This window comes from Misgurnus anguillicaudatus, chromosome 21, assembly GCF_027580225.2.
Source record: "Misgurnus anguillicaudatus chromosome 21, ASM2758022v2, whole genome shotgun sequence".
Lineage (NCBI taxonomy): Eukaryota > Metazoa > Chordata > Actinopteri > Cypriniformes > Cobitidae > Misgurnus > Misgurnus anguillicaudatus.
In genome coordinates, this window is record NC_073357.2 from 43,054,187 (window position 1) to 43,063,006 (window position 8,820).

The window sequence follows — 8,820 nt, forward strand, 5'->3', positions numbered from 1 at the left end:
AGTGATTACATAATGGCTACTGTAGTTGCAACACGCATACGCATTTGGAAAGGGGAGGCGCTAGAAAGCACTGTTCGTTTGAATGCAAAATACAATGCCACAACTAGATGGGGGTAAATCTTATTGCCCCTTTAACACAATGCAGATGTTTTTAGTAATACAATATACCGCATACAATTAGTGATAAAAAATAAATTCATGATGTGCCATCAGTTGTCGTCTTGACCGATCTTGAAATAAAATTCAGAGTCCTCTTTGTCTGAGACCGAAAGCGGAAGCGGTCAATTCCAAGACGAGACCAAGACCTTTAAAAAGTGGTCTTGAGACCGAGACCGGCCTCGAGAACTACAACACTAGTAGCAAGCATATTAAAAAAGCTTTGGATGAAAACAAGAGCTAAGCAACTGTTTAGTTTGTGCATACAGTAGCCTATCTGTGTGTTTTTGGGGTGAAATGAGATGATATGTTGTAAAGGTTATATTTACATTTGTGCATTTGGCAGATGTTTTTATCCAACATGACTTACAGTGCATTACAATGTATACATTTTTTATCAGTATGTGTGTTACCTTGTTTTGAACCCAGGACGTTTTGTGCTGCTAACATAATTCCCTATAATACTATTAAGGATTCCTCAAAATTACTTTATTCACCGTTAAAGACATCAGAAGTGTGTAGATTGTCCTATATGTTTTGTAATGGTAGTAAGATAGCGGTTTTCCTATTTGCGGGTTTTGAAGCTACACTCTTTCAATTGCTGACCCTGATCTTTGATCCAGTAAACACCCCAAATACTTTCACATTTTCTTAAGTCTATTATTACTATCGGAATCATTTTACAAGATAAGCCCTTTGCAAAATTGAACAGTTACCCTAAACGTGTTATCTACAGCTGGATTACGTGTAATTTTGTGTGAGCCTTTAGGGTTTAACTATAATGCAACACCGGTCCTTTGCATATATGGGGAAATTTTGTAGCATCTGAAAAACCACTTCATGATAATGATTTGCCAAGCTCCATGTCAGGATGTATTACCCTCTTTATGCAATTATCTGTGAGAGGCTTACGAGAACCAACCAAACAAACAAACACAACTAAAGCAGACAGTCTAGAAACTGACAAATTGCTGACACACTTAGATTACCTGACAAGGCATAATGAGGTATCACGCTAAAGCGTGTAATAGACACGCTGGTCCACTAGAGGATGCGTGTCAATGTCACGCTTTGCCTCCTCAAGGCGTGAAAATGACACGCATTTATGAGGATGATAACCAATAGGGGGCGATAATTTCTTATTGCCAACAACTTCAACAAGAGAAGCGACGCAGTGATATGCGTTCTCTGGAGCTCCATGGGTAAGGCTTTCTTGGAAATTTGGTGATTAATGTTACTAAAATTGAGTAAATCCTGTGTTTATGTTAAGTCTTTGTTGCAAAGTTAGCAATATAATATCACCGCTAAGGCAACCGACAAGTCAGTGCACGCGTTTGGTCAGAATCCAATTGGCTCATATTTAGGACATAATTGTTTGTTCAGGTGCGGTCATTTAAGAAATCCTAAAGTTGGTGCAGCATAACATTTAATTTGCGTGTGTGGACTATGGAGTTATCTATAGTGGTTTTTACGTTACTAAGGTCAGAAACATTATTGGATGACTGTTTGATAATCAGCTAATGTATTAATCACAGAAAGCTGCAGTGACTGCATTATATTATGTTGCTAAACAGTTGTTCTAGCGTTTTTAAACCAGTAGTTTTATTAATTTCGCGCGGAATACAGTTCATGAAATAAGCTCTAAATGAAAAAAAATAACCGTTTTAAGTAAATAATTGTGTTCATTGTAAATCTGCTCATCTAAACATACAAGGCGGAACCAATCGATCACAGAGAGCGATCGCTGCTGACACCGTCAGCAGCACTTACATTCAGATTACAATAATATTTCACATTATTACATTCAGATTACAATAATATTTCACATTATAAGTGTTTTTATATCAAATAAATGCAGCCTTGGTGAGCAGAATACATTTATTTAATTATTTAATATTATTTATATAATAAGGCTAGTTTGTGCAGTTACATTTATGTCAATTGATCGTTAGAAGGGATTAAAATTGATTGTGTTATGTTCTGTAATTGTTGTTAATAAATCTTTCAGAAGAAAGTGTGTAAAAGTTTGACTACAGTAACCATATCTAACCAAGCTTCATGTACCAAGATAATTATTTCAATTATTTCTCATCAGATCAACTGTTCATTTATGCAGTTTATGCTTTATTTATAGGTAGCATAACTGTTACCTTTTTGTTTACAGTTCTGCATATATAATATGACAAACCTAGGAGACTTTGCTGTAAGAGAATTAATCATGTTTTTGTTTTCTTTTCTCAGGTCCGGTCAGTACCCACCACCCTTCCCTGTTAACATCACCCACAGTTTATACTTATTCTTAGAAAACCAACGGCTCTTTTAAGAGCCACTTCAATAGACCCTTTTACAGCCCACGTGATCAAATAGCCTGCGTGCGCATTTTGGCAACGGAAGTGATGTTATTTCCCAGTGGTTCTAACGTGTAAGCAACTCAGAAAGTTTATTAAAACGATTTCCCCACATCAAAACGTCTGGTTGTAGCATTTGGTTGCACTAATATAATATATGTTTAGTATTTGGCCATCTTCTAACGTCTTCTATCCACTCCACTATAGTACACGGATTTGGTAACTGTGTAGAAGATAAGTCAACTTTTTAAACTAACTTTCTCTGTCTGTGTTGCTTCACTGCTGATTCTTGCCGTGCTTCCGTTGCCAAACTGCGTGCGCATACGTTGCCACGTCATCATTGTGTACAAACAGTAAAAGGGTCACTCACTCACTCACTCACTCTTTCGCAAGCTTCTCTGTTTTCAAGTATTGTAATTTTATTCATTTTACTCTCTCTCTCACTGTCCAAAACACTTATCCTATGCCTCTTTGTCTGACCAATGTAGTATTGTTGAAATGGCTGCTGAGCAAGACAGAGGGAGAGCAAAGGGTGTTATTTTCATAGCAGACATGCTTCTTGCTCAAATCAAGGTGAGTATATTTTTTGAGATTGTGTTCTTGCAGTATTGTGATAATTCTAAAGTGTGCAATTTAGAGTGCAATAATTGTGTGAACTGCTCAAGAGTTAACTGTATTTCAGTATTACCATACAAGGCACACTTTCTTTAAAGCAAGGCAGAGGAACCCAAGGGCAAAGCAACAGCCATTAAAGGGACTACATTTAATGTCAGATAGGTGGAGAAAATGCTGAAGGAGGTCCACTACTAAAAAGAAGCAGAAGTGAAGAGATACAAAGCTTCAGCTACAGGTATCCATGTTCTACCAGATTATTTGTGATTTGTCAGCCTCATTTTTTCTAAGCTATATTACTGTGCCCATTGTTAATGCTTTCTCACAAATTATTGAACTTCTGTTTTCAGTCTGTTTATTGCCTACAGTGAGACCTCCACATTTCTGCACTTGTTATCATGCAAACATCCAGTGTAGGGCACTTCACCTGCCCGGCATGTACACCCAACAATGCTTGCTCTTTGTGCAGATGGCAACAGAAAAACCTACAGATTCCGTCAGTCAAAAGAGTAAGTTCTTTTACTCTTGTAGTTTTAAGGAAAAATAAACTTTTTGATTTAAATCCATCATTTGAAATGTGTAATTTTTGCTTTATTAAATAGTTAATGTATCCCAGCTGTTGTGAGCTTATATAATACGTAAGGAATATTTGACAGTGGGCTGCTACGCAGCAGGTGTGCATTATTTTCAAATAATTTAAAGGACTGGAGTCAATTATTCTGCTTATACCACAGTTACCACAAACATTGCTTTGGGTATTTTAAGACATTTGGCAGGTTAGGTGTGTGCGTTTTACAAAAATAATCATTTGGATATGGGAATGTGTGCTGGCACCCAAAGTGGCTAGTTTAATAGCTTGGTCATTCATTATTACATATCAATTTGTCACCCTGACTTTCAACTAGTTTGTGTACCTGACTGGAGTAGAGAAAGCAGAAGATTAACTTTTTAATGCTCCATGAATCTTGAAAAACCCTTAGTTTAAAAGTAAACCTTTATTGTCTACAATCATTATAAAGATGCCTGTTGGTGTGATGTAATTTGAAACTAACAGAAAAGTAAGCAAACTTGATGAAGAGGGCCTTGAGGTGGTTGTTTGCAGACACCGAGTGCTACTCAAAGCTCTTAATGTGCCGGGGAGTAATATTTTCTTATCCACCTATACCTACCAGGATAGCCAGGAATGACATGCTAACTGTCCATGCTATTGGGTGGAACCAACGGAAGCAAGAAGGCCTTCAGCATTATCCAGCAGATACATCAAGGTCTTATATTATGACTGAGTTATATAGACACAAAGATTTTTCTCACTTTTAAAGATTGCAAGGACAAACATATTTTTATGGCATTCTTTCAGAAAGGCTGAGTCTCAGAGACGGGAAGATTTGAGCAGTGAACTGGGGTGTCCTGAGAACATTGTGAATCAGTGGGTACAAGATGTCAGACAAAAGGCTACTGATGGTAATGTATTTTATGGACATTATTGAAATTGGTTTACAATATTGCAGTGTGATAATCAATTTTGTAACTGAGAATCTTTGCGATGTATAAGTATTTAAGTAAAGGTATGTCCTGTTTTAATCGCAATAAACTTGTGTCCTTGTAAACAACTTTGAGACATTAATTTGATTTGGGACATGTACAGCCTAAAAGACATCATAATCATTTACTTATATTATTTTTTTTGCTTTAGGATTTGGTAGGTACCAGATGTGATGACCTACACAACCTTCAGAAATGAATTGAACAAATGTTTCTTAGTCTTCATCGAAAAGCCAGCCTTTATAATCACACTGGTATGTTGATAACTCATCTAAAACATTTAGTCATTTTTGTTGATTGCAGTTATACCAGGGGTATGTTGAATGCTGTATTCTGATTGGCTGAGAAATGTTCTGTAGGTATGCATTAATTTCTGATAACTGCACACCTAACTTATCAAATGTTTTAAAAATAGGCACCAGAGCAATGTTTGTGGTAACTGTGGTATGTAAGGAATAATTGACGACGGGCCATTGAATTGTAAGAAAATAATGCACACCAAGGTGGTCATGCGGCACGACGCGAAGCGGAGTGCCGTTACACCGCAGGTGTGCATTATTTTCAAATAATTCAAAGGACCGGAGTCAATTATTCCGCTTATACCACGGTTACCACAAACATTGCTCTGGTGCCTATTTTTAAGACATTTGAAAAATTAGGTGTGCGGTTTACAGAAAAATAATCAACACCCATAGAACATTTCTCAGCCAATCAGAATGCAGCATTCAACAGACCCGTGGTATAAAAGAGGAATAATTGACTCCAGTCCTTTGAATTATTTGAAAATAATGCACACCCACGGGGCATCCAGTTGGCGTCGTGCCTCATTGCACCAAATGTGCTTTTGCACCAAAAGTGCTTTTGAGAGAAACAACAGATAAAGAACAAACATAATATTTTTTGTCTGTACTTTTAAATTATTGAATGACACAATTACAATATTCATTTTAATTTTACTGCTACTCTGAAGATTTAGTCCATTATTTTTCATTAGGGTGATGTTGAAACTAGGTCTTCAGCAGGCTTACACCACATGTGATATAAGGAGAATTATTTAAAGGCTCATAAGCAGCAAATAAATGTTTCTTATATAGATATAAAGATAAAGGGAGACAATCTTTACTGTGTGAGTGTTTCTTTTTAACCTCTCATAGCCGACTTTCTGAATCAAATATTTTACACCCTGCACCAGATTATGGGCTGTACATGCACTGCTTTTGGTTTGCTTGCTTTTCAGAATATACCAGTCAAAATTGTGTTTAAGATGTTGTTATTTGTGTGACTTCAGAATCCAGCAACACCCTCACCAAGAAGATTTCAAAAGTGCGCCTTCAAGAAGCAAAGATCATTGTGATGAGGGAGATGAGACACCACTGCACCGCACCTATCTCAGAAGCCTGGCTAGGAACATCAGGAAAATGATTTCAGAAATGTCTTCAGGCAAAAACAGTGGTAAGAGGTTAACTTTTATTACCATCTTGCAATGATACATGCCATTGGTTTCTATAAATAAGGTTTACAAAAGTCTCAAGACACATGTTAGTTTCACATTCTGAAATCAAGTTCCTTTGTCATTTGGTGATAAAAATCACAGCTAATCTAGATGATTAGACACACTGAATAGCAAATACGACAATAAAACCCCACTCATTTTTAGATCCTGAAGTGTTACGTTATAGTTTTCTTGTGGTTGGATCTTAATGATCTGTAGTTCTTTACATAGAATAGAAACAAAGAAAATCAAGACACAATGAAAGCATGGCAATTGTTGTATATAGTTTAGAAAGGAGTACATGGAGGTATTTAGATTTATTTCCTAATAGTATAATGTAATTAGTAATACTAATGTGAAATCTTTAGGAATATAATTGGACCTTCATAATGAAAGCAGTATTAACATAATGTACAAAATAAGCCTCAAGTAAAACCTCTAAGTATTTTCATGCATCCCTTCAATTTTTTCCTTTTAGGCAGTTTAAGTGAAGTGTATCATCGCTGGCTACTGTGTCGTCTTCAGAAAAGGCTTGCAGATGTAGAGAAGTTCCAAGTTTGCTCAAGTTACAGCCAGGCTTTGGGACGGTGTTCTTCGCTCCCGGCCCTGGAGAGCCGGTGTCCTGCAGACTTTGGCTCCAACCTTAATCAAACACATCTGAAAGCTAATCAATGTCTTCATGATCTCTAGAAAATCACAGGTACATGTGTTTGATTAAGGTTGGAGCTGGGCTCTGCGGGACACCGGCTCTCCGGGATTGGGAGTGAAGAACACTGCTTTAGGACCAAATGCTGTTTCTCTGCTGGAGGATGAGCCTGAGGAGATACTGGAGGACCACAAAGAGCTGGATTATGAGAGTTCAGATGACATTTTGGATTTGGAACTCTGAACTGGTGTATGCATTTAGACTGTGTGTCACACTGAACTGCAGGTGTGTTTCATGGAAAACATAAAACTATTTGAAAATGTAATGGATGTCTGATACAGTGCTTTTATTTTAGACAACCGTTTCCTGCAGTCTGTAAGCAACATTAGCCTCATAGATTGATGGGAAACTACTGTTAAATAAGTTTTTGTATGATAATCCATATCTCCGTTTACAAGCAGCAGGTTAGCTATTAGGTTTCCCCTCCACCTCCGATGTTTCACAGACTACTCCTACAGTCAACTGTGTTGCTACAACTTGCAAATGCCACAATCCTCTTGCAGTGGTTACTTCACCAAACTGTGCCCATATCATCTTGTCAACATAATGACATTTACTGTAGAAAAAAGTGCAAATCTATTTTGCCTGTGTTACATATGTTACTATTATTGTTATATAGTTTTATACTGTATCAAGTTTTTTTCACAGTGATTGTGGATACTTTTGGAGTGAACTAACTGTATGTCATTAGATGAAATACTTTACATAAATGACTGATCAATAACCTACCCATATTTGATGCATGAGTTAATACTGTTGTTACCTTTTCAATGAAAGGAAATGTTTTACAATGCCATTTTCTTGAGGTAACTATTAAACTGTTTCATATATGTACCTGCAAAATTGTTTACTTTTCCCTGTTTTGAAAAAGAGATGTAAAACTGCTTTATTTATTTATGCCTTAAAAATATATGATAGTTTAATACAGGGTAAATATTAATAAAAACGTGTTAATACAGTTGTGTTGTATTATTTATGGCATAGTTGTTATAATTAATACAAGTTTTTCATTACACTGCTGCATAACTTTGCTCTAGATAATAGTAGGGTATTAATACTAGACAGTTCAAAGATGATTAACTTTTAAGTTATGTATACTATAAATACATATATTTACATATAGTATGTGTGAATGCTTTTGGTCTTTGATTAAATGCTTGTCAGCACGGGAAAATGCTTTGTAAATAAAGTTATTTTTATTATTTGCTGTGTTTTCTGTATTAAAACCTAAAAGTTAGACATACTAAACTTAACCCAAAGAATACAATAGGATAATTAGACCCTAAAATTTCTCTGGAGTGTTGTTTCTATTAGTAAATCAGTGATGGTGACCAGTCCGACTTGAGGGTGTAGCATATACACCGCGTAGCCCAGCCAAACGGATAAGCAATGGATGGATAGAAATAAATAGCCAGCCCCTAACATTTAGTGCTTAAATTTCAATCTGAAACACAATTATAAATAATGACATTTTAAATGATTTCTTAGCAATATCAGTATCTTTTCCCCCCAATACGTTTACCTTACTTAGGCCTATATGTCTGTGGTCAGGCTGTTAGCTTAGCAACTAGCATGAACTCGTTTGAATTCTTACAATATGTTTTATTGTTTGGCAATAGCATGTCTGTTAGAAAGTCACTTTATACTATAGTTCTTTTGAAAAGATGTAAACAATATAGGCTACTGGTCCAGAGGCACTTCCTGTTTCAGTTTGTGACTGTTATTTTACACATAGGCTATATAATTATCTTTAAGATGTTTGTTTAACTTTTTGACTTCTATATGTTCTGTTGGTTGTAATTTATCCCAACATTTATCTAGTGTTAAAAAACTGAAACAGGAAGTGCTTCTGGACCACTGTTTACATCTTTTGAAATGGTCTATTTACAACCCTAGTTTGCAAACCTAAGAACTACATATTTAACAGTCTATATTACACTGCAACAGGGAAATTATTTGTAGTG

At 36.1% G+C, this 8,820-nt stretch overlaps 1 long non-coding RNA gene across 8 annotated transcripts; it reads left to right on the plus strand.

Moving 5' to 3' along the window:
- The first annotated feature begins 1,166 nt into the window (after window positions 1-1,166).
- Window positions 1,167-8,058, plus strand: LOC141352957 (uncharacterized). Of its 8 annotated transcripts, none has more exons than XR_012360010.1 (9): window positions 1,167-1,358; window positions 2,398-2,912; window positions 2,993-3,077; window positions 3,222-3,354; window positions 3,467-4,381; window positions 4,474-4,577; window positions 4,810-4,912; window positions 5,947-6,110; window positions 6,629-8,058. It is a non-coding gene; the product is annotated as an uncharacterized lncRNA (long non-coding RNA). The 8 variants fall into 8 exon arrangements; XR_012360013.1 differs by having other exon boundaries at window positions 3,226-3,354; XR_012360011.1 differs by having other exon boundaries at window positions 3,278-3,354.
- The last annotated feature ends 762 nt before the right edge of the window (window positions 8,059-8,820 follow it).